General features: G+C 40.3%; 2 long non-coding RNA genes across 2 annotated transcripts in view; both read left to right on the forward strand.

Annotated features, from left to right (window-relative positions):
- Positions 1 to 27,010, forward strand: part of LOC146514741 (uncharacterized) — a 118,234-nt gene that overhangs the window by 3,460 nt on the left and 87,764 nt on the right. The gene's annotated exons all lie outside the window — the stretch shown is intronic.
- Positions 8,579 to 18,747, forward strand: LOC146514742 (uncharacterized). Its single transcript, XR_014875467.1, has 2 exons — positions 8,579 to 12,005; positions 16,413 to 18,747. It is a non-coding gene; the product is annotated as an uncharacterized LOC146514742 (long non-coding RNA).

A 27,010-nucleotide genomic window follows, 5' to 3' on the forward strand; every position in this document is an offset into this window, starting at 1 on the left:
ATCATTAATTTTAATCTCCCCAATCAATAATAATGTTATGTTGGAATGTTGTTAAAGAGGGTCAAAATGTTTCAACCCAGTTTGTTTTGCAGATCCTGTATAGCAGCTTTAATATAGGGAGGACACAACTTCCAGATTGTGTGAGTAAAATTATCTGTGTTCGACTACTTCGCCTAGGCTGCACTGTCGAGTGCAGATCCACGGAGCGCAGCACAAGCTAGCAAGACAGAAGCTAAGCTCGTTGCAACATGGCAAATTGAACCTCCCCCACCCTCATTCAGATCTGGCGTCTGGAACTATCTTGGTTTTCATGTGAAGCATGACCCTGAAGGTAAGCGCGTCATAGACAAAAGTAAAACAGTATGTCGGATGTGCCACGCAATGCTCAATTGGTGGGAACTACTGCATGTTAACGTGTTGACGCCGTCCAGCCCCATGCACGGGGCGATCCGCGGTAACTTGTTAACGGAGATTTGCCGCGTTATGGCGTTAATGTCATTTTAACGAGATTAACGCTGACAGCACTAGTGGGAACACAATGAATATGACTGCACATTTACTCCGGCATCATCCTAGTGCAAAGACAAGTGGAAGCAGACAAAAACAACAAGCATGCATGCTAAAAACTTTACCCGAGTCATTTAGACAGCCGTTAGCACATGATTCTCCTTATGGCAGGGGTGTCCAAACTTTTTTCACTGAGGGCCACATACATATAAATATAGGAGGGGCTGGGCCACTTAATAGAAATTAGGTATATAACCTTAACTTTAGTGTTAGAAAGTTAGAAAAAAGTTAGAAAAATCACTTAAAAGTGGTCAAATATGTTATATTGGTGAATATAATTAAAGACAAAACTGCCTTCATCACAGCTTTCCATAAATGGATCTTTATTGATTTATTCAGAAAAAGCTTTGGTAGCTCATTCTCAGAACAGCAGCCTCAAATTTCTTCTTAGACAGAAGATTTACAGCACAGAGAAAAAACAAAGGGGAAATGGGACGGGTACATTTCAAGCTTGTTTTTTAAGTTATTAGGCTTAGCAACACACCTATTAACGTTAGTTTGAAACGGTTATTAACATTAACATACTGAACTGGACTTAATAACAGGAGTCCATATAATTTTAGTAAATTATTCTGGTGAGTATCAGCTGCGCTGGGTATGTAAATCGGACCATCCAGCAGCGGTGCTGATCGCCACTCGTGCCAAAAATACGGACAAATGTCACTTGATCAAGGAGCAAATCTGCATCAGATGAGATCAGCTGACTTTGCGTGTACGTGCGCTGTGCACAGCGGTGTGTACTCTGTGTGTTAACAAGAAAAACGCATATAAGAAAGTGGTGCGCAAAAGCAGGGTAGTGACAGAATCGATGCGCATTATTGATATTTGAAGCATGTGTACCTGCTTATTAACACACGGGTACTGTGGAATATATTTTTTACTCACCTAAAGCGCTCGTGCTCTCGTCCACTCCCCGCAAAAAAATTAGCAGCTGTGTGGTGTCTGTGGCATCGGTGCTCTGATCGCATGCGATGGAGTAAAAATCAAAAGCACAGCTTTATCAGACGGTTGCAGTTATATGTTGGCTGACGAGTCTTCAATGCGTCGCACAGCTGGATTTCTGGACACGCTGACGTTGTTGAAGTCCTGCACTTTTTCAGGGCACATTATTTGGGTGATTTTAACGAGGCCGTGTTTTATGAGGTCTCCATCTGAAAAAGGCTTGCCATGTCTTGCCATGAGTTGGGCGACCTCATAGCTGGCTATTGGAGCCTTTTCCTGGATAATATGAGCACGAAAAAAAAATACTGTTGCTGACCCCGCAGGAGAGCTACCCTTTGCTTTAATTTCTGCTCTCTCCAGTGTAAGATGCATAGGCCTGATGTTTGGTTTCATAATGACGTCATACATTATAGTCTTTCATAACTGCCACAGTTTCAGTGCAGATCAAACAGACACACGTCCCCTTGAATTATCTGAAGAAATATTCACTCTCCCACCGTGTCTGAAATCTTCTGCACTCACTTTTCTACCTTTCGCTTCTTTGGTTCTGCCATATTTAGTAACTTGGGGGTAAAGTTCTTCTGTGATTGTCCTTTTTGGTGGAGCAACTGCCTTGATCAACAGCAGCTCCCCCTGGTGTTAAAACTAAGAAGTGCAATACACTCCAGCAAAAGTTGAAGTGCGGGCCATATTCTATTCTATTTATAAAATTACTTGCGGGCCAATTAAAAATGGACTGCGGGCCGCAGTTGGCCCGCGGGCCGGAGTTTGGACACCCCTGCCTTATGGGGACCTGATATGTTTAATATGCTGCTGAGAATATAGCCCAGAAGAAGCGTATAGTATAGCTTTTATTTTGGAAAGAGCCATTTCTCTGTAATAAACTCTCTTTCCAAAGATGAGTGATTTCTCGATCAGATACATTTATTTTTATTATTATTATTTTGTTGTTGAATTAAAAAATTAAAAAGGCATGAACATTTTTTTGTATCGAAAAAATATCGAACCGTGACACCAAAGTATTGAACTGAACCGAACCGTGAATTTTCTGTATCATTGCACCCCTAATAAATATATATATATATATATATATATATATATATATATACATAAACATGTATGTATATGTATTACTGATAAATCACTATGAAAAATATAACCTCAAATGCTTACTTAAACCTATATTAAACTGGTCGACATGGACAGCTGGAGACCTGTTACACTCTTTTGACATGTGAAGTCTGCAGCCTGGAGAGCACGTGTAGCTGTTGCATTAGAGTCCGCGCAGTCCCAGAAAACAAGCCAGCATGTGGACATCTACGTGGATTCTTGCACTAACTGTTTGATGATGAAAATTACATCACTGGGATCTGAGCGGACCCACGGATGCAGAAAGTATAATGCCTGTTTTAGATAAATGTCAGTCTGAAGTTCGGTGCCACCAAAGAGCTGCGACCACTCTGATAAAAGGAGACCTATTCACATAATGTGCTCCATTTTTTAGTTTCTTCATTAGTGATTTTATATTCTTGGTTTGTACTACATTAGATTCATCCATCCATCCATCCATCCATCTTCATCCGCTTTATCCGGGGCCGGGTCGCGGGGGCAGCAGCCTAAGCAAAGAGGCCCAGACCTCCCTCTCCCCAGCCACCTCCTCCACCAAGGCGTTCCCAGGCCAGCCGAGAGATATAATCTCTCCAGCGTGTCCTGGGTCTGCCCCGGGGCCTCCTCCCGGTGGGACATGCCTGGAACACCTCACCCAGGAGGTGCCCAGGGGGCATCCTTGTCAGATGCCCAAACCACCTCAGCTGGTTTCCTCCGTGAATCGCAACCTTATCGTGGTGGAGGGGATTGTGTGTCCCAGGGATCCCAGGGGCTATGTTGTCTGGGGGCTTTTGCCCCCTGGTAGGGTCTCCCATGGCAAATTGGTCCTGGTGAGGGACCAGACAAAGAGCGATTCAGAAGACCCTTATGAAAAGAACACCGAGGGAACAGTTTACCCTGCCTGGGATAGGGTTACCGGGGCTGGAGCCAGGCCCGGGGAGGGTGCCCGAGGGCAAGCGTCTGGTGGCCGGGCACAGCCCGAAGAGGAGACATGGGCCCATCCTCCCGCAGGCCCACCACCCGCAGGAGGCGCCATAGGGGTGGGGTGCATTGTGTGCCGGGTGGCGGCCAGGAGCGGAGGCCCTGGCGGACTGACCCCCGGCTGCCAAGACTGGCAATAGGGACATGGAATGTCACATTAGATTTATGGTTTAAAATAATTTCTGTCTTAAACTGTCTGTGGTGTAGCTCCTTAAATCATGCTTTGTCTCCCACAAGCCATTTTTAAGACAACTTTCTTTTGATTGGCTGCTTCTAAAGAAATGTAATAAGGATCATCTGCTCACAGCAGATGATATCTGCACTCACTGACATCATGCAGTACTAAGAGTAGAAAGAACTGTGTGAGCTTTGGGAGCAGTTTGAAGCCTCAGAGTTTTATCAACAAGGTTTACTGAGAAAAGCTGCATTTAAACATTGGTGATAAGAGAATCCAACATTTAATTTGTTTTTTTACAAAGTGATTCAGGCAAAATTTCTCTCCTAGTCTGATTAAATCTTGCAGTTATAGTTCTGTTGGACAGACCAGAGTTAATGGGTTCTGTGGGTGTTTTGGGGAGAGGGGGAGGGGGCCCCCCTTCCTACTAGCATTCATTGAGCCACAGTAAACATCAACTACACTGTAACATAATTATGCAGATGACAATATCACCATCCTAATTCATCAGGTGACAACTGCTCCATAGATTGTCTCTGCAAGGGACAAATAAAAGGGATGTGCCTGAAACACCTCTGCTAGATGCAGATAAAACCAATGAGTTAGCTGAAAAAGAAGAAAAATGGTGAGCGTTAACACTTACCTGGACTGTGCTCTCTGAAAATCTGAGACCTGTCAGAGATCATGATGTAATCCGGAAATCAGAGATAAATTGGTTACAAAGTCTGTCATCTGAAAAAGAAAGCGAATCAAAAGATGTATGCCTATGCAGAAATGAGAGAAACTTTTCCTATCCAAAAGCATCAATAGTCTGGTCTCCTAGAAAGCAGAGTCACAACAAAGAACAAAGAAAAATTAACATATAACAGAATTTCTTAGGTCTCTGCACTGGCTTCAAATGTGTCAGAGCAGAGATTGAAATCCTGCTTCTTGTCTATAAATCTTTCAAGCAGTGGCTCGGGTCTTCTGAGGCACTGCTTGGTAAATGAGAAAATTTAAAGAGCTACAGTTTGAGCTGGATTCCCGGGCAATTCAAGGTGAACCTCTCCTCTTTATAGTATAAAATAATGCTGCTTTGGCCAAACTGCTGGGGTGTGTCAATTAGGCACAGGGTCTCCATGGTGCATGGGATTTAATGAAAGCGACGTTAGTCTGTCACATCCTTCTTTAATGTCTGCTCAGTTGATAATCATGAGATGTCTGACGCCACTACCCCTCAAGCCTCTTAATGCAGACTTCATATCCCTCAACTGTTCTCTCTTAAGGCCTTCTGTATGAGAGCATACAGACGCTGACAAAAGAGAACTGTGTGTCAAACTGTGCTGAGAACGCGTTGCCTCTGCTCACTTCTCTTTCATGTTTCATGCAGCTCATTTGCAACTTTTGCATGTTGTAAACTTTGTCCCCTTGATCATGTGGTTCATTACTGTTCCCTCTCTCCTGTGCATCTTTGCTGATATCTCTGGCTCTGGTTCTTGTTTTGCAGGGACTGACCTCACCACCCTGCACAATGTTTATTGTTTCTAATTCTCACTGCTCGTCTTTCCTCCTTTCACTCTCCTTTTACCACAGCCACTCGAGGCCATCAGATGTCCTCCCTCAGCCAGCCTGTTTCTCTTTAAGGTTTCCCACTCTTGAAAATGAGTTTTTTCCTCCTATCGTTGCCACGGGATTACAAACATTCAGTTTGTAATCCAGTTAAAATCTCAACCGAACTATGTAAAGCTTTGTGAGATTAGTTATTTTCATTATTTGGCACAGTAGCACTAAAACTCCACTGAATTTAAAATCTGCTTAGTTTATTTCCTCGACTGCAAGCTTGTCTATAGGTAGCTGCTTTTACTTATCCTCCAGTTTAAATGATGGGGTACAAAATGTGAGTGATGCTACTTAAAAGGAAAACGAGGAGAGAAAGAACACGGATGTCAGGGTTTTTGTCAAGAAGCAGAGGAGGTTTTATAGCTTAATCCCATGGTAATCTGAGTGTAATCTCTCCTTTGTTATCTGGACTACTCCAAAGAAAAATGTGTCTAAAGTAAGTCTTCCAACCGGAGGAAGAAAAAAGCTTTCAGTCTAAACTGATGTGCATTCTGGATCCTGTGAAAATTAATGTTGATGTTCTGTTTGTTGATCCCCTCTGAGAAAAGGTTAAAGGGATTGGACCAGATTTAAGCAGCTCTGAGTGGAGCGAGGGGGTCTGAACAGAGAAGCAGCAGCAGGAGGGAAGAGCTGGGATTAAAGGGGGATGTGAAAGAGAAGAGGAATGCTTAATGTCTTTATACCACTTTTCCATGTTCTCCTGTGACTTTAGTGCATTAATGCTCATGTATTGTTACATAAAGCCGATGTGCAAGATTCAGAAAAGGTTTTATAATCTAGTTTCTGAGCCGAGTAAAGCAAACAACTTGGAAAAGGGAGAGTGGAGAGATAAATGTAATGAGGAGGAAACTGTGGTGAGCTTCTTATCTCTCCAGGTTCCTCAAACAACAGCTTTATTTGCTGATAGCAGCACTGCAGATAACGGCATTAACAGACACATTTGTATTTCTGTGCTCCTGGAGACTCTACGTGACACTACTTCAATCACAAAGACAAATTATCAGCTCTTTTAGTATGAATATGTTACCTCATTAAAGACTTGAAGTTCTATCTTTAAACGGAGCTCAGATGAGCAGCAGCCAACCCAGGCATGGGCGGGGGGTGGGGGTGAGAAAGGATCATGAGTTTGAAGCTGGAAATCGAACGGTGTGGATGTTGAATGTTGTCAGTGCGTATGCCCCATGGGTCACATGTCAGAAGAGAAAGAGGAACTCCAGAGTAAGTTGGATTAAGTGGTAAAGAGCCTGGAGGGAGAGATTGTACATTACATATGTAGGTGAAGGAAACAGAGGTGGTGAGGATTTGTGGTTAGGTATGGTGAAACAGCACTTCAGATGTGATGCTTGCTTTGAGAGTCCTGGTGGATCAGGAATCTGCTCTGAACCGGTCCTTGTTTGCTGTAGTGTCTCTGTGGACTAAGATGCTTGCATGCAACATTGTTATCTGTATTAAGACTAGTGAGCAGGTGGAAGAGAACCTGGAGAGGTGGGGAATACATGTGTGTGAGTAAGAGGGAGACAGATGGATAGGTGAGGATGGATGGAGTAGAGATAGCGAAGGAAGAGGAGTTTGAATAGGAGGGATCAGACATCCAAAGCAATGGAGAGTGCAGGCAAGGTGGAGCAGGTAGAGATGAGTGTGAGGGGTGATGTGTGACAGAAGGAGAGCAGCAAGAGAGAAAGATTTAACGATGGTTGTGAGACCTGCTATAATGTATGGTTTCCTAAAATTTTCAGTGGGAGTGAGCCGAATGGCCAGGACTAGAAATGAGTACATCAGAGAGACAGCTAAGGTTGAGGAACCTCGAGACAATGTTAAAAAGGCAAGGCTGAGATGGCTTGGACATGTACAGAGGAATGACAGTGGATTAACTGGACAAAGGATGTTGAAGATGGAGCTGCAATCCAGGAAGAAAAGAGAAAGACCACAGAGGAGGGTCATGGATGTGGTGAAGGAGGACATGCAGAAGGCTGGTATGACAGAAGAAGATGCTCAGGATAGGGTGAGATGGAAGCAGACAATGTTTATTGTGACCTCAAAAACGAGCAGCTGAAGAAAGAAGAAGAAGAAGAAGCAGGGCAGCAGCCAGTTTCTGCTAACAACGACAGGCTGCACACTGAAAAATTAACCTTCAGGCTGTTTACATATTCATCAAGTATGACTCCAGTGCTGGACTCAGAAGCTTGGACTTTAATGCTATGGACAATGCAAAGATAACAGAACCAGAGGCCTGTACTGTGAAGCAGGATTGAAATCTTAGTGAGTTAACTTCCGGTCTAAATTTTGGGTTATGAAAACAGGAGTACATCCCCATGGCAACATCTGTTACAGACCTAACCTGCTCCAGAGCTGTTTAAGATAAGAGATAGCAGGTATGAAACCACTGTCTACTGATGAGTTCACACCATGAGACACAGATTGAATCTCACACTTTTTTGGACTTGCTAATTAAAAATGATGAGACTTAGGTACTCGTTACTTCTCAGTTACATTTAAGCACTAAATCTACTTTGTTGTGTTCAGATTCTAAAAAGTATTTGGCACAACAAAACTATTTTGTTAGGTTTAGGCACTAAAATCTGTTTGGCTTGGTTTAGGTGCTAAAGACTAGTGGGAGGTGTTGTTGTATTACAGGCACCTGATTACAAGCATCTGACTGGCTTAGCGGGATCACTTAACCAGAGCATGCCTGACAGTCTGAGAGATTTTTGACTGTGTGTCTGACAGCTTCCTAGCATACACTGACAATGTTTCCACTATTGCTCACATTTCCACATTAACATGACTGATTACAAGGTACAAAACCAAGATAACTGATCTGGCATGAACTCAGACTGACTGCAGCTGCTGCTTTTCACAGTCACACAGTTTCTGATACTAAATTCACAGATGGTGTAAAACTTGTGGAATGGTCCTTCAATAACATTCAGTTTTATTAACTGATACAAACACACACACGCTACTGTCAGCTGTTTTAATCCTGCCGGGGAAGTTTGCTCTCTTGTGCTGATCAGCTGTTTGGATGGATTTGAAAAAAACTCATTGTTGCATGTACATGTCTGACACCGTATCAAAGTTCTGTCATGCCTTCCATATGACTCACCTGCCGAGGGATTTTGTCAGCAGCCACACGCACATGAAAGGGGGTAGATGGCAGTGAGTCAGGAGATAATATATGAGTTCATCACTGAATAACAGTGAAAACACACCATCACTGGGTGGCGCGGTGGTGCAGCAAGAAGGTGGTGGATTCAAACCCAAACCCTCAGCTGGGCCCTGTGATGGACTGGTGACCAGTCCAGGATGGATCTACTGAATGTCTACAAAAGATGGACATGCCCAAGATGCCTTTGTGTAAACCTGCATCTGGCCACTTTCAAACACTCTTGACCCTGCTTGAATCCCTGCTTAATGTTGTTGAGAAAATAAGTCAGTAAACAAGATTTTACAAGTTTTGTGACACAAAGTGGATGGTGGCTGTCAGCCTAAAAAAAAAAGTTATATACAATTAAATTGCAAATAACGATGCCAAATATATTACTTTCTATGACTACACACATTTTCTATACAGAACAACAGGCAATAACAACCAGGTTAACCGATGTTTTACCACTTTGTGGCATAGATGCAACAAGGGGTTGGAAATATTTCTCAGGTGGCCAAATTGACACTATTACATCAGATACACACTAGAGATTTCTTAGCTGCACATCTGTGATGCAACTCTCCTGTTTTACTATATCCCAGCGTTATGCTAAAGAAACCAGTTTGTCACGACATAGTGTTTTATCCTGCTGTTTGCAGCCATCAGAAGGTGGTACGCTGTGGTCATTAAGGGACCAACAAGGTCAGTAGCAGCACTCAGCTATGCTTTGTGTTTAAAAGATGTTAAAATAGAGCACCAGTTTAGGTCACAGAGTGAGCAGGCACCCATATGCCAAAGGCTAAACGCAGCAGTTTGACTGTGATCCAAGGCCCTTTGCTTGGTTTCTTCACCACTTTCACTAAACTATCTAATAAAGGCAAAAAACACCCCCAAAATAATGTTAAATTGGTACTAAGGGGCCAGATGGATTCATGATTTCATGTTATTCTAACTGTACCATCTGAATGCCACAGCAGAAATCAAGACTCGTCAGACCAGGCGGTATGTTTCCTATCTTCATTTTTGCACTGTAAGTGAGTTCATGTGAGTTGTGGCCTCAATTTTCTGTTCTTATCTGACAAGAGAGGCAACCAGTTTGCTCTTCTGCTTCTGCAAACAAACAAGCAGACAGGCATCGAAGTAAATACACTTATACATACTTATTGTGTAGTTTAATAAATGTTTAGCAATAGTCTTTTTTTAGCTCACTCTCAGCACTCACACACACTCACTCTCTCTGTCTCTCTCTTTGTGTGTGTATGTAAAGACAGCTAAGCTGCGGTAAGATCCTGGTGCCTTTCAGTTAAGCCATGTGACATCTGCGTCTTCATGTCCACTGCTGAGTGTTGTCTGTGTAATCATATGACTGTGGACAGATGAATAGAAACAGAAAAATTAAAACGTCCTGTTTGTGACCGGAGAGAATTTGAGTTACATAAACATTGTTAACGTCCATTAACTTTTTGGTGGTCTGAGTTCTGTTGCGTAGCATGATGCAACATATGTTTTGGTTCCCTAAATCCCAGAAAAAAGCCTAACACACACAACAGTTTAATTCAGTTTTATTATAGCCACAATTAACAACAGGGACCTTGAAGCACATTATATGATATTTTCAAGGTAAACACCCTACCATAATATAGAGAAAACCCCAACAATCATATGACCTCCTATGAGCAAGTGTTGCGGCGAGAGCGGGAAGGAAAAACCTCTCAAGGAGGGGCAGCTGTCTGCTGTGACCGGTTTGGGGTGAGGGGGGAAGACAGGACAAAGACACACTGTACAAGAGAGCCAGACTTAAACACTCTTTCCCCGCACAGCTGTTTATGATTTTACTGCACAGTTTCAGGCCTTTTCCCCCATTTGCAGCGACAGTAATTTCCCTGAAATAAATACATTACGTGTCAGTCACTACTGTGCATCAGATCCCAACTTACAGACAGAAAATCATATGAACGTGATGTGCTTAGCTGTGTCTTTATTACAGTGAATGTGGGGAATGATGGCTCACATAATTCATCCACAGCTGGTAGTATGTGTTGTGATAACACTTTAATGAGTAGTAGGAGACTACATAGCTTTGCCAATCCTGAAAAGCTGCTCCACACCACCACAAACCAGTGTCTGTGTCCAAAAAGATATTTTGATTAGTTTTTGTCTTTTTACTTAAAAACATGAAGACGCTGTCTCTCAGTGTTTTAGGTTCTAATTTAACATGCATCTATTATAAATATATGACACAAAATGCAATAGTGAAGAAGTCTTCTAAAAGTTCTTGAATCAGTTTTCATTTGGTTCTGATTCTACCAATTTCAGTTTTAAGTGATTCGGACACTACCTACTGCACTTTAGAAGGACAGGAAGATGTAATACTGAGGTTTGTATTGTGCTTGTGGTCTCAGTTTCATGAAAATACCTTTTAACTGATTATTAGCTAAAGTTCAACAAAGTTCACGTCAATTTAAAATGAATGAATTTATTTACTAATGATGATGACAACATAATGTTTAATTCGTTTGTTAGCTGACTGCTGATTAAAGCTATTTTTGGCTGCTCCCTTATTCGCAGCGGGTCGCTACAAATCACTGACAAAATGAAAACAGAGTTATTATTGCTTCCCTTTGGGCGGCTGTGGGATCTCATATTCATGGTCCTGCTGTATTGTAGAGATCCCATTAAACAGCTTCTGCATCTGACTTTAGGTTAAGGATTTGTCTTCTGTTCATTAAATCCAAAGAACCACATTATGTCCAGCACACAAGAGTTAAAATGAACTCCATCATTAAAATGTTGCTTATCTCTGTATATTATATTGTGTAATAATTTCAGTAGCAGACACTATATATCAGCTTTTGAGAGTTTCCTTTGTAATGCAGTGATTAATGTTTCTTTCTTCACCTGTCAGTCCTTTTAATGTTAATCCTGGCTGGTGTACATGATGATGGCTGAAAGGCTTTATTCTGCTATATGAAAAAGTCTTTACTTAATTCACAGACTGGAGTAAAGGGACAGAAGTAACAAGAAAGATGAATAACAAGCAATCATTTTATTTGTGAAAAGAGGAAGCAACAAGGTGGAGATGAGTTAAAAGAAGAAGAGCATTGGACGGAGGATGGAGAGCAGGACAGAGAGAGACGATAAAACAGAGATGTGGAGCAGAGGGGAGGAGTTAAAGAGGAAATAAAGGCGAACTGGAAACAGAGGACAGTGATAGAGGACAAAGAGACAAAGAAAGAAAACAAAAGAGGAAAGAAGTGAAAAGAGCCAGCAGTAAGTAGACAGACTTTTTTTTATTTTATTGAACCCACACCTGAGTTTTTGTGGACTAGTGTTGCGTCTGCTGCTGTGTAATTGCTGTTGTCAGGTGATGAATGCAGCTCGAATTCATGACAAACAGAAGCTGAAGTCATTCTGGGAGCAGAGGATTGTTCAGCACAGCGAGCAGACGAATGGGGAGGAGAACCGTATGAAGAACAGCGCTTTGGCACGGTCAGCAAATATAAAAACATACAAGTTTAGAAAGTTCCTGATGCAAGTGTGTAATTTCATAGTGCAAACCCTGATTAACATTCCAGATGATTTCAGGCTGGAAAATATTTGCTTTTTAAAGCCTGTCTTTGATGTGTTGGATAGCAGCAGAAGGATGACCTTTTGGAGTGCTGTATCCCTGATTTGCATGCATCCCAGGAAAACCAAGATGGATGAAGTCAGCTTGGTTTCTGCCCAATAGAAACAATGTGTGCTGTAAAAGCACTTTTTTAACATTTAACATTCTTTGCTCCTCAAACATTGTTCCTCCAGCCCAAACAGTCATCTTATTTCAGTGCCTAACACTGACAATACTGCATATCTATATGTTTCAGTTTTATTAATACAGCAACCCACAACAATATGCTGCAATGAGACAATGTATATAAAATATGGAAGTAACCTCTTTGATACCATCTCCTGGTTCCTGGCTTTTGGCCTCATCGGGTGGTGACCTCCATTGTGAACTAAGGTAGTTTGGAGACACGTGTTAAGCAGCTGGGTAGAGAATCAGCATCATTGAAATCATTGAGTTTAATTATCTTGGGGTCTTGTTCATGAGTGAGGGGAGACTGGTACTCCTACTGAGCTGATGTGAAACTAAAGCTGTCAATTTACTGGTCGATCTACCTTCCTGACCTCACCCATGACCATGAGCTTCAGGCAGTGACTGAAAGAATGAGATTATGGATACGATATCCATAATTGGATATCCATAATTATGGATACGGGCAATGAAAATGAACTTTGTCAGAAGTGTGACCTCGCACTTTAGTAAAGATAGGATGAGGGCCTTGGTCATTCAGGAGCGAATCAGAGTAAAGCACTTCTCGTCCACATGGAAAGGAGCCAGTTGTGGTGGTTTGGGCATCAAATACCTGATTGTCTCTGCTTATCATGGTGCCCCAATGAAGGATGATGAATGGATGCTATCCTTGTTCATCTGCACTAGAAATAATAGTTTATTAAACTAATTATTAATATCAGAGTACAAAAACGAGCAGCAACTCATCAGCTTCCGTCCACCTGCGCAAATATCCATAATAGACAACATAAATGGAAATAAACCAGGGACAGATTTTGTAAACCTAAAAGGAAAGAAAGGTGCTGGGGCTAGCACTGCTAGCTTCAGGGCCCATTTAACATATATAGCTAGTTATGTTGCACACAAAAAGTGATGTTCCCACAGCTCTGTGCCATGTCTACTAGTGCTGAGAGTGCAAGTACTTAATGCAGTGTTCTTCTGAACAATAGGTGTTGATGGAAATTATATAGCAGAAGAACTGTATGATCAAACTGCATGTTAGGGACTTGAAACTGTATTTTTTTTAGCTTGTGACTAAAAGGCATTCTAACCCAAACCCTACACCTCTAAGTTTTCTAATGAAACTTGCTTATTTCTAAACACCCTGGACTACCACCAGCTGACACACAGTTCATTATACCAGTTAAATTCCAACAGATGCAAACACTTCACCAGTTGAAATGTGACATATTGTGTTGCCAGTCAAAGCTTGTTAGCATAGCTTCCACATTCCAGCTGAACATAAGTTTGACAGCATGATGGGTGCTTCCATATGCTGAGATGTTGCGTAATCAAATCTATACGAGCTTGGTGAAGAGCTTTGAGTCAGTGTTTGATGATGAGCAGCAGGGTCCGTGAGAGGCACAGAGGAAAGAAAAGGGCGTCAAAAATAAACTCAATAACTGCCCTTTGTTCCGTCTAGTTCAGAAAATGGCTTGGTTATGTTTCCAGCTCTTCTGTCTGTCATCACGGAGTACCCTGAGAATGTTGATTAGAGCCAGTTCGGCTATATGTTTGAATCCTGCAGATCAGCGTGAATATTTGAGGACAGACAACCAGAACGCAGCAGATTAACCAATGCAAGATGGCGTGTGCTGACAGATGAGCACAGACACAACAATATTAATCCAACAGCTAACATAGCCTAGTTCTCGCTCGCTCAAGCACACACACACAGACTCACACACACACTTCCTCTCTTTCTGTAACACAATTATCTGTGACAACAATGACCGAAGATCAAGTTTCGCTGGATGTCTGCACGATTACTTTAAGCCTAGGAGTTATGGTGTCAGGGCAAATACTGGACTCTGATGCTCATCTCTGCTTCCAAACATAGAACACATCCTAAAAAAAACAAATGACTTTTTCTTCTTTCACACATTTTAAATCTGTGCTTTACACCAACAAATGGACCGCAGTGCTGCTGCTGGGAAGCAGCTCTTTCTGTGACTTGTGAGTTTAAAAAAATGTGCAATAAATTTTTGATTAAAATGTGAAAATCTCTCAGGTTATGAAACATTTATATAGTGTAAAGTAGTTCCTAACTGCACAGTGATATATAGCTTTATGTAAACTAAAGATCTAAAGTATACAGCCCTGCTGCAGAGCTACAGGATTAATAATCTTTCCGGTGTAGAATTTCAATACCTCCTTTATTTCAGGCAAAAGTAAAGTTTCATCAGCGCGTAGTCAGTCAGTGAATCACCTTGTCTAGACTAAAATATCATCACTGGTTAAATGGATTGCTGTAAAACCTACAGACAGGGATGCTTCTGCTCTAATGATTATTGGGATCATTAATCTAGAACCACAACAAAGTAAAAAATAAATTGTGAAACGTATTGATAACTATTGGATAGACACATTACCAGCTTGGTTATTCCCATAATGTGTACCATAGCAGCTTAATGTTTGATTGCCTCTGTGCGCATAGCAGCCTCCTGACCTGGAAAAACTGAAAGCAGTTCTTTCAATTGCCACTTAAATGTGGTTCTGGGATCAATTCGGTATCAGTGGTTGGATGTAGCTATTAGAGCTATGATATTTTGGCTGAGTGACATATTGGCTAATATTAGCTATTTGGCAGTATATCTGCATTGGCATTTATAGCAGCCAGTAAATGAAAATTTAAAAAGTATTGTGTTGTATTGTTTGTATCAGGTAAAGATCCTACAATGATACAGAGAAAACTACAACAATCAAAAAGTTTCCTATGTGCAAGTGCTTTGGCAACAGTGACAAGGAAAAACTACCTTTTAACAAGAAGTAACCTCCAGCAGAACCAGGCTCAGGGAGGTACAGCCATCTGCCGTGACCGGTTGGAGGTGAGGCGAGACGCAGTGGAAGAGAGCCAGAGATTAATAATGACTAATAATTAAATAGTGTCTGTTGATTTGACATAGTTCATTTACCATAGGGCGCTCTGCAACCAGATGATCTGAGTGGAGCTGAGCATAGTGTAAACAAGTAATCCACGATTTTTTGTGACAATAAAACATTATTATTAAATTGCATTGTCACAATATGTTGTTAAGGACCTGTAACTACACATAAAATGTTAGAGAAATGTTCATACTTTGTGTGTCAGAAAGAAAAGAATTATTGAGCTACATATTGAATATTATATATCACTAAAAAATCCTATATTATTGTGTGCTATGTTACCCATTTGAAGGCCTGTTGGTGCAGCTTTATTAATTTGACCATGACCATTTTAGTTTTGGAGCATATTTGGACAAGAGGGTGAAGCACATCCATAAAGTGAAGGATTGTAGGAATGTTTGTATGTCTCTTCCTTTTAACCCTGTGGTGGATTGGTTACCTGTCAAAGGTAAACTGTGTGTCTTGCCCTGTGACAGGCGAGAGTGGCAGTCTACTAAAAAAATCTACTAAAAAATCTGAAAGGTGACTCACTCACTTTTGGAGATAGCCTAAAGTGGCCATGTGTGGAACTGCAGCTGTTTTAAATACACTACCATCTTCAAATATCCAACTTTACAATAGAAAGGGACGTATCTGTACAATCTGATACAACAAATGGATGTTTTATCAAAAAAACACCAAACCCCCCCCAACAAAAAACGCATACCTGTCACAGCAATTCTGCACAGTGGCCACGGCCATCTTTTAAAAATACATACTATTTTTACTCAAAAATAAGTCTAAGCTTAAAAGCCATACTCTCACTGCTGCTCATTGTGTAGCTCACACACCTGCCACTGCTGACTCAATTGATTCCCCTGAGGTACTTGTTGCTGCCTTCTCCCTGCTGAGTTGAGCTCAGTGCTTCATTGTATGGAGTGACACAGTAAGAGCCTCAATGTCACGCATTAATGCGGAGCATACAAGATTAGTTTTAACAACATAATTGCATCGTTCACCTGAACTGTGACATTGCTAAATCTTGTGTCATAGTATTATAAACCACCTTAAAGGGTTTCTGATGAAACCCACACTCATGTCTCTTTTTTAAATAGGTATTTTCATCGTAATCACTGGCTAATTCTTTACCTCCTCCTTGTTTTTCTCTCTCCTGTCATTGCTGTGAATGCTGCCTTTAGACTGAGGGAGCAGTGGGTCATCAGGTTGGAGCAGAGGAATCATCACCTGCAGAGTTTCTTCGAGGAGAGAATGAGACGAGCGCAGAAATCCCAGCAAATCCTCGAAAAGACTGATTCACCCTGAAACCAGCAGATAAGTCAGAAGGTGGTTAAAGAAAGAACTTCTCCACCATCAGGCTGCAGACCAACAGCTGCTGTCCAGATATTGTTTATAGTGCTAAAGGTCAGACCTTTACACATTTATTGTCGTTTATTTTTATGAAACAGAGGAACTAAAACAAACAAAAAACAAAATGATATTCAATAAAAAAAATAAATCCACTAAAACTCCATGAACACTGTTATACTTTATTGCTGCCTGGTGCCAGTGTCATGTAAATATGTTGATGCTACCATGAGTTCTTAAGTAAGTAAATGTGATGTCTATATTTGCAGTAATAAAATCAAAAGATTAAAAATGCTTCATGTGTTGGCTGTTATTGATACCCTGCATTGTTGAGAATGAACATTACTGGGAATTAAAGAATGGCAGTGAATATTAAGAATAACACAGTGCAGCTTCATCACAGAGTGAACTGGCATTCAACCACAGAGCTGATGCAATGCACAGGGACATGGACATTAACCCGGGAGAGAGGCAGGTTTTTAGTGCTAGCAGTGCTAATGCTGGCCACAAATGTCATCTATGGAAGAATGTTAATCCTAAATGTGCAGGTAATATTACAGGTAATCCAGTATTTAACCTCCATTAGACTGTGACCAGTGTTTACTGTGTTCTGTCTTTTAGGTTAATGATTAGTTAGTTATTTTGTTTTATTTAAGTAACTAGAGAAATATACATGTTTGCTCTACACTCTGTGTTTTTCTAGTCTGGATAATTTCTAGTGCCAAAGTGAACAATGTATTTTCACTTTGGCACTAGTCTTTTTTTCTTTTTTTTAAATTTTTGAGCAATAGCAACTATCCTGTCACAGAGTGATGCTGGAAAACAGATTCATGCATTTGTTACTTCAGGGCTGGCCTAATGTAATTAATTATTATCAGGCTGTTCTAAAAGCTCCCTTTGAAGCCTTCAATTAATCCAACGCACTGAGAGTGCTGATAGGGAGTAGAAATGGAGACCCTATCCCTCCCATAGTAGACTTTGTTCAATTAGCTCATTGTTAATCCAGAATTGTACTAGTACACAGCCCTGAATAATCAGGCCCTGTAATATCTTAAAGACCTCAAAGTATAATGTTATCCCTTTAGAGCACTTCACTCTCAGACTTACCTCTGACAGGGAAGAGTTCCTAGAGTTTCTGAAAGTAGAATGGGAGGCAGTGCCTTCAGCTATCAGCCTTCAGGACACAGATGCTCTGTAGTTTAAGATTCAGCTTTAAACTTCCCATTTGAATCCACTTACAGTATCAGAAGGTGCTGAATCCTCCATTAACTATGCTGCTGATTCCCATGATGCACTGAGCACTTAACCTCCACTTCCCTCTTTTCACTCCCATATGTTTATATGCCATTAACATTAACATTCATTAATGGCATAAGTAAACAGGGTTATCATTTGCATAGACGTCTCAGGCATACAGCTCTGTTTGTGAGCTCAGAAGCCCCACCCACACAGTCTTTAATCCCTCTGTTTGGGATCACAGAGTGCAGTCTTGACGCTCCAGTTAAACTAATTGTGCTTTTCCATATTTTCTATCATTAAAAACCTCTCGGACTACAAACTGCTTTAAACACCCGGTTTCGGACATTTTATCAACTCCTTGCCCTCTCTGATGTCAGTAAGAAGGGATATCCCCTATATGGTCACCGGAAGCATATGGCTCTTGCTGTGAGTACTGAAAAAGCCAGGTGAACCAAAGCCCTGTCTAAGATTAAAAAAATGAAAATATTTTTTTCATACCACAGTCATTCAGGGAATTGCTGTTTTATACCTGAAATTAATTAGCTTATGGTCTTTGTCTTAAAAATAAAAAACATTAAAAAAAAACTTATTTTTCCCCAGTGTGCACTTTGTTTTATATTTACATATTTATTGTGAGTCTAAGGACTGCACAAGGTCTTGTGTACTCAGATCCAGTGTATGTCTATAAAATATTTTAATCTTTTTATCTTGAAGTTTATTTTGAACAGTGAATCGTGCAAAATTAAAGTCCTAGAATAAAATATGAAGCTAGGATAAAATAACCACAACAGGTCATTTAATGCAGCATTTTTACTCTTATTTGAATAGGTCAAACTATGGTGCGACTTTTGAAGCCTTTACATTTTAATACACTAATCATGCGTGTGAAAATGTGTACCGTGTAATATGCACAGTGTAACTGAATGCATACTGTACCTCATCAGTAGCTACTGTATATCTATATGAAAATACATATAAAAATGTAAGCTGAGCAGTTAACTTGACATTTTTAATGTTTTTTACTTGGCATTAGTGCACGGTGTGCTGATTCTACATTTCTTCGTGTGACCACCAGATGGCAGCAACAGACAGAGAAACACATGCAGCAACTCAGACATACTTTTCTTATGTGTGTTGTAGTCAAAATATTTAACATCACTGTCTACACTCAATTTGTCATGTTTTATTCCTGTTTTATATCCCGTATAGCCAATGAAGCCAGTGCTGCACTTGCACAACAGTAGTTTGGACAAGTGTGTTGCTTCCAACACATAGATAAAGTGCTGCAGTGCTCACAAGCAACCGGCATTAAAAGAAAGAACTATTTTTTTCCACTTTGATGAGCAAGAATTGCAAAGATTTTTGACCTTAACTCCGTCTAACACCTTTGAGATGAACTGGAATGCCTACTGCAAGCTCTGCTGACCTTATCAGGCAGTGTCAGAGCTGAACTAACGCTGTATCTGAAAGAGAGAAAATCCCAGCAGCATATTTAGAATCTCCAGGAAAGACAGAAGGCGGAGGACCGAAGGCTGTTATAGCAGCACATTAATGCACTCATATGGTTGAAAGGTTCATCTGTATTCATACATTTGGTGATGCTCAGTATGTTGTGTTTGTCAGTAAATTAGGTTTTTCTATGCCAGTATCTCCTTACCTTTTCCTTACTTCAAATTTCCTCTTGCTATTGATATTGGGTTAGAGATAGACTGCATTTTAATCACATGGTTTGTCTCATAGTTCTTATAAGATTTCTATCTGGGCTTGCCAAACAGGTGAAAATATCAGAGAAAGGGTTTGATGTGATTTGTGTGATGCTCTGAATGTTAAAAGGAAAAAGTATTTCAGATTCTGGTCTATTTCTGTGTCAGCGATCAATCTGAAGCAGATTAGTGGCACTGACCACGTTGACTCCTTTGTTTGAAAAGATCAGATTTCTTTGAGTTTCATCCTTCCACTGATCAACATTAAGATGCTGGGATGGAATCAGTCGACATATTCAACGAAATCAATCCACAGCTGCCGTTTACCTCTTAGAAATATGGCCGTGCCTCAGGTTTTTACAGAAAACGCATATCAAACAGAATTCTGACAAGAAACATGTTATCAGATCTAAGTGAAAGAGTCAGAAGTCAGATTGTTATTCTGTGCAAAGAAGGGCATTAAATCATGGTTCGACTAGACAAGAGATGGTGCCAGAGGCAACTGAGTTTAGATTTTCAGTGGGAGTGACAAGGATGGACAGGATTAAGAATGAGTGTATAAGACAGAGAAGAGAGGTGACACTTAGTTTAGACATGTGTGCAGGAGGGATACTGGGTATACTGAGAGAATGATGCTGAAGATGGAGTTGCCAGGCAAGAGGAAAAGAGGAAGGTCAAAAATAAAGTTTATGGAATTTCAAAAAGAAGTACAAAAAATGAGAGGAAGATGAAGAAGATGAAGAAGATAACGATGATGACGGGGGAATAAGCTCAAGAAGTCATGGGAAGAAAGATGACGGAAGAAAAAGAAGAAAGACGATTTAGAGGAGGAGGAGAGGGAAAATGAAGAAGGAGGAAGAAGATAACGAGAAGAAAGTAAAACAAGGAAGGAAAGACAGTGTTTATTTCATTAAGAAATCATTTTAGTCAATGACCTTTTTCTTTCTGACAAAAACATGACAATAAGTAAATAAAAAGTAATGCACAAGGACAAAAACTGCGATGATTTACATTTTCATTAACAAACAAATGAGATAAAAATGTTCCTGAGAGATGAGCTCCAATCAGAAATAATGACATTTTGTAGAAAGGTAGGACAAGCTTCAAGGAAAATAAAACAATTTGTGAACTGTGTGATAAAAACACAACAAACCTTCACACTTTATATTTTAGTCAACTGAATCAATTTCAGATTTATGATAATTATATTTAGTCAAGTAAAACCAGTCTAAAAGACTTTAGATTATGACATGTTTACAATTGAGAACACCATTAAATGACAACCAAGCTTCATACACAGAGATTCGAAAAAGCAACTTTGCCATAGATATAGAATTTACTAAAAAAAAAAAAAAAACGAAGAAGAAGAAGAAGAAGAAGAAGAAAAAAGGAAACTAAGACTCCAATCAGCATAAGTCCTGGAAAATAAAGAGTGTCTACTGTGGTCAAGTGTTTTGTCATTTCAAGAACTGAAGATGTGGTCAAATTTTTCTTGTGAGCTGCAACATCCCTACATGTTACCAAGAAATGGGGTTAAAAGTTGAGGTTAATGATTAATCCACGTTAGAAGAGTAGCAGAAGTCTGAGAATGATAACATGTAACAAACCAGAAAAATGTGTAATAGTGCCATTAAAGCAGTCCACTGGTCCTTTGTTATAGACAACATTACTCTGCAGGCACAAAATACACCTCAAATTAAAATCTATATTTTTCAGAGTGTTATCCTCTGAGGGGTGATGTCAGCCGGCAACCAAGAAAATACAGCTTCAACAAAAGTGAGAATCACACTTTAATGAAAGCCATGATCTTTCTCTAACCGAATCGAGAAGTTTTCTTGCCTAAACCTCACCAAAAACCTTCTGTCCAGGAATACATTTCAGTAGATTCAATTCCGTTAATAACCTTTCGAACATGACTGTGATGATCAAACCCACAGTGAAATATTATTCAAATCAGGGGGTGTCCAAATCGACTTTTCCACTGACAACGGGAGAGCAGCCCTCCATTCTTCATAGAAATGCTTTACTCTGCAGTTTGCATCTTTGTGGGGAAGGATCATGCTGCAGCAGGATAATGAGCCCAAACACACCTCAAATCTTTGAAGAAGGGCTTGAAGATTAAACCCTGCCATGGACTTTCCACCACAGTGACCTGAAATCAACTCCACGCATGAGGGAATTTGAAAATTGAGAAAAATTAAACATTTTGGACATCATAGGAAACTTCTGGGACAACATAGGGTATCTGATTTTGCACAAACCTGTTGAATCCTTGGCTTCTGATGTGTCCTTGACACGAGTGTGGTCTCACTGACAGGAAATGATGATGTGCACGCTGGGTGACCTGCGGGTTCTGAAAAACTTTGTGAATAGATGAGACTGGACGTGACCTGCTAAATTTAAAGAACAACCTTGCTGCTGACAAAGACAAAAACCTGAGTCATTGCTGCTGCTGCTGCTGATAGAAACCCAGAGAGAGTGGAAACACAAATATTCTGCGATTAGAAATAATGATGATGACAGTGGTGATGATGCTTTTGTCACAGTGGTGGTTAGACTTGGGGCCTGTTACAGTTTGACATTCTCTGACCGTAGACCGTGAGCCGACTAACCTTCACTGTAAAGGGTGAAAACAGCTGTTCTTCTGAATTAGGCAAATTGAAGCTCCAATATTACATTTCACTGGGCAGAAGGTAAATAGAGGGCAGGGCCTTATCTGGCATATATATAGCAGTACATACCACTCAAAACACTTCTTATGCAAACCATAAAGTAGTGTGAATGTAGCTTTTAGTCTAAACTCTATCTACAAACCCAATCCCACAAACATTGTGACACTGGAAAAAATGCAAATCAAAACAGAATGTAAGAATTTTTCACCACCTGACTTGACCAGACTTATGTGATATGCTATTAATGTAAATCTATTGCTCATCCTGCTGTCTTGTCAGAGGCTGAGAAGCCGGTATGTGTGATGGACCCAGAAGCAGACTCAAGGGACTGATTGGATTAGTAACAAAATGCAACTTTATTTAATTCAAGAATGTGTAAGGACATGAAGAACTGAAGCAGGAGACTCAGGGCGTGAATAACTGAAACAGAGAGAGAGGGAGGTTAGTGCTGGATGGAAAATGGCTTCCAAAGGTAATTTGTTATTGTGGAGGAAGTTTACTTGCAGGTCAGCGTGTAAGTTGACATCAGGGAGGGGGACTGAGCGTGAATCCAACTGAACCGCGAGGCAAGTGAGTTTGGGAGTCCAACCTTCTGTTCCAGAGATCTAAGCTGAGCACCGAGCAAGAGGGCAGGCAGGTGAAGGAGCAGCAGCGTGGTGGCAGTTGACTAGCATTGACGAGACGAGGTGAGTTGAATACTGATCCAAAACCAAAGGAGAAAACCGGACGCACAGGGAAACAAGTGACAAAGGCAAGATGATAACCAAGAAACATGACAACTGAGTTTACCACCACGGAGATAGCAGACAAACTGGCGATGAATGGAAGGCTGAGCTGGTCTTAAATGCCGGCCTGCTGATTACAGGTGATGAATCACAGGTGGAGGTACCGGGTAAGACATGAAACTCCGCCCCCATTGGCAGAACCTGAACACCATGGAAAGTGGAAAAACATACCACACACCAGACACTCGCTCAAATCAAGACAGTCTTTCTTGACCTGGAGACTCTTGTAAAAGAGATATTTGATCTAAAAAGTTTTATTTAACCAGGAAAAAGTTCCAATAAAAATAAAAATACATAAAAATATGTAGGCCAAATGCTGATTGGCTGAAAAGTGAGCCAGAAAAGGGAGGAAATCACAGCAGCATTTACCAGAAGAGAAAGAAGCATGGACAAAACATCAAAGATCAGAAAATAGAGCAGGAGCACAAATGGTGGCTGCAGTGGACACTTTTCACATTTCTGCTCTTTGTACATCTTCTTTCTTTAACATGGCGGGATGAATGACTATCAACAGCACAGCGAGAGTGGCCCACAGACTGGTTCCTTGTGACACTGACTCCATGGTGAGGGTACACAGCTACAACATGTACAGTAGATGGTGTTCTGCAAAGCTGTCTGTAAGCTGTGCATGGGAGCACCACTGACGCATGTTGGAGCACGGGGGGGTCTACAAATCTTCACCTCAGCTAACAGGAGGCACTAAAAAGGACCTGTTGATCATGTTTGTGGTGTTCATGCCTTTGTTAAGTCAAAAATAAGCCTCATTCTGTTCAGCAGGTTTGGATTTCATTGCACAGTGACAAAGCATTTAGCTCCAGGCACTGAAGGCTAAGGCTTAGACCCCTGCAACCCATATGGAAAAAGAAAATCCTAATTGCATTTTATTTACACACAAGAAGAACTGGATAAGTTGAAATGAACTGTGTGTTAGTGGAAGAAATATGCTTGTCACTACTCAGTAAACTAATTCCTGGCATTTCTATACTTCAGCTAATATTCTCTGGACTTGATTACTTACACAAATTCTGTCCAGTAGACTTTTTCTCTGCCAAATAGAAGAATCATCTCAATTAATTCGAAAGAATTCATAATATTTACAAATAAGAGGAATTGTTTTCCTGGTTTGCTTCTACTGCTTCTGTTACGGTCTTATTTTTTCAGCTATGCAAATATGCAGCAGTGCATAAAGATCCTACAAACCATCTAACAGCTGATGATTCTGCCACATTGGTGGCATCTGCTGGACCGGAGCATCGGACCAAACATGGTAATTGATGCATTTCTCTTGCGAGGATACAATTCTTCAGCTCAATGCAAACAAGAGGAGCTCACTGTAACAAAAACTAGAGCTTAAAACCAACAAAAGCATCAGACAGTATTTAAGATTTAATGTTTTTTAAGACTGGAATAGAGCTTTGGCTTCTCGGATGATGGAGTACATTCATTGACAGCATAAGGGATACAAACAGAGACACGCTTTTAATTTGTTCCTTAGTCCAGTGCTTATAAATCCCTTTCATTAAAGAGCTTAAAACTTTTCTGCAGTCCCTGTACAGACTTTATGTTCCTGTGTCATACCACATCCTTATCTTTGTCAGTGAGCCACAATAAAACATAGCTGGAGGCCATAAAAAACAGCCTGTATTATGTTTTTGACACTATAATTCTAATATTCTAACAATGTCTTGCAAAAGAAGTGATATGTAACTTTAAATTAACAATTGAGTTCTCTGAAAATAATCCTTAATTAATTAGAGGATAAAGGTCAACAGCGTGTAATTGGTACACTTTGAAGGAACATGTGCTAATTAAGTAAAAAGGGTCCTTTATTCAGTTCACAGCAGGTCAGTGGAACATGGGAAAAGGTTGTTATTTAATAAAAGTATAGAAGCCTACAAGTAGTTTCTATAGTTGTTGGCTTTTACACCTTTATACCGTTTATCCAGTTAATACCATTTCTTTTCAAATTTCTTTAAAAATAAAGTTGCCTGGCTATGAGCAGGACTGCATTTACAGATTATGTAATTTTTCATGGGCCAAATTCCACAGCTTTTTGATCACACTTCATAAACATGACCAGAGGGGTCTTTAAGCGTAGTCACTATTAAATCATTAAACTTAGATCATTATTCATTGATTGGCATCTTCTTCACACTGCACTTCAGAGGCTAGTTCACCAATTTGTGCCATAAATGTTACAGTGCTGGGACACGTTACAAGGACCTGCACATTAATGTCACAGCGTCTTCAAAATGGCTTCCATTTGGAAAAAGAGAGTCACGGTACAAAGATGTTTCTGTTGGCTGAGTGTGAGGACAGAGACTGCTGCACAAAGAAATTACTGATTTATCATGAAAGCAGAAACATCAAGAAGAATTGTCCTTCACTGGCAAAGAACAGGCTGAATGTACTTTACCTTGTCTATGAGTCTGCGTGTCAGCTTTCCCTTCATTCACATTTTTAAATAGAAAAGTCCTTAATGGCTGCTCAGTGAAAGATTGCTGCCTTACAATTCAATAAAAGTTGTTAAAAAGGCCAGTAGTGACTAAAAGAAAACGAGGCAAAATCGAAAGCAGGAAAGGGCCACAAAGCTGAAACCACCTGCTTTACATTAGTTGGAGTTTAAAAACATTTTATTTACTTCACTCATTTCTGCTTGCTTGTTGCCATAACAACTAATTATAACATTTTATGAATTTCATACATAACAAATCACCTAATGGGCAGACAGGTAGGTCACAGTCCGATTTAACCAACTGGAGCCTAATATAGCACAGGTAATAATTTCACTGAGCTTCTTTGGGTTTAAAGATTTATTTAGGGTTAAAGAAAAGATAGAGTGGGCTATAAATGTTTATTCTGATGCTGCTATGATCAAAAGAAGCATTAATTTTGGTTCAAAATGGGAAATAAACAGCAGCTTTCGATGATAAAGTGACAGTTTGATGCTTTGTTAACCCATCCATCCCGCCCCAGATTACACAATTACCAGTTTGGACTGGGCTAACAGAGAGAAACAGACATGATTACCAACCATAGCCAGGTTCATCAATCAATTCCGAACCCTCTCAAAAACCAGACAAACAAAAATACAAAACACAAACTGAACACAGAAAGACGAGCAGGTTCAAATCCAGAACATTGTCGCTTTGACTCAACTGTTCAAATGTAAGTTGTTTACTTACATTAATATCCTAAAAGGATCTGTAAATTAAATGATTTGCTTCTTTAGAAGCTTCTTTAAAATATAAGCTGCATCACAAATCCACGCTTCTCTCTGACATGTTCCCTTTGGTCAACTGATTTTTGAGTGTGTTGTTGAAATACATTATTCATCTACACTGCACTACCAAAAGGAAATAAAGCAAAGGAAATATTTCTGAAGTACTTCATTGAATTGCATCATTTCCTGTTAGCACAAAACGTTAGGAGTATGGTGTTTTCCTCTACAGTCACTGAAATTGAGTAAACAAATGTTTCTTTATTCTACATACACAGAGTAACAGTATGTTTGTAGTAGTGATGGGATTTCCAGCTCTTTTTAGAGAACACCAATCAAGTATACATAGTAAATAAACCTCAGGTCTCCAGTAGATTTTCCACCAGACTGCTTGGTGTGGTACTAATACAATACCAGAACCTAGGTTAGCACATTTTTCCTTGTGTTGTTTGACCTGATAGTAGCTTGTGTGTTCTAATCTATTACCCACTACTGCCAGCCTCACTTAGCTACCTGCCAGTGAACCATCAGCTTCCAAGCTTCCCAGACCAGCTCCCTATTCCACAGCCACCTGCTCAACTCACTTTGCCAACCTCCAGTCTCTGCTAGCTACCATTCACTATGAGAGACCATCTTGTTGCCACCTCTGCAGTCCTGGCTGTATTACAAAAAAATCCTGCTGAACTGCTTAATCGGACTCTTTCAGAATCTTGTACAGTTTTTAACAAAAGCAGTCCACAGTCTATGAGCAGCTGACAAATATCGAAAACCTCAAATATTTTAATGCTGAATCCTTTTTTTTATATCAATACT

This window comes from Neolamprologus multifasciatus, chromosome 7, assembly GCF_963576455.1.
Source record: "Neolamprologus multifasciatus chromosome 7, fNeoMul1.2, whole genome shotgun sequence".
Taxonomy (NCBI): Eukaryota; Metazoa; Chordata; class Actinopteri; order Cichliformes; family Cichlidae; genus Neolamprologus; species Neolamprologus multifasciatus.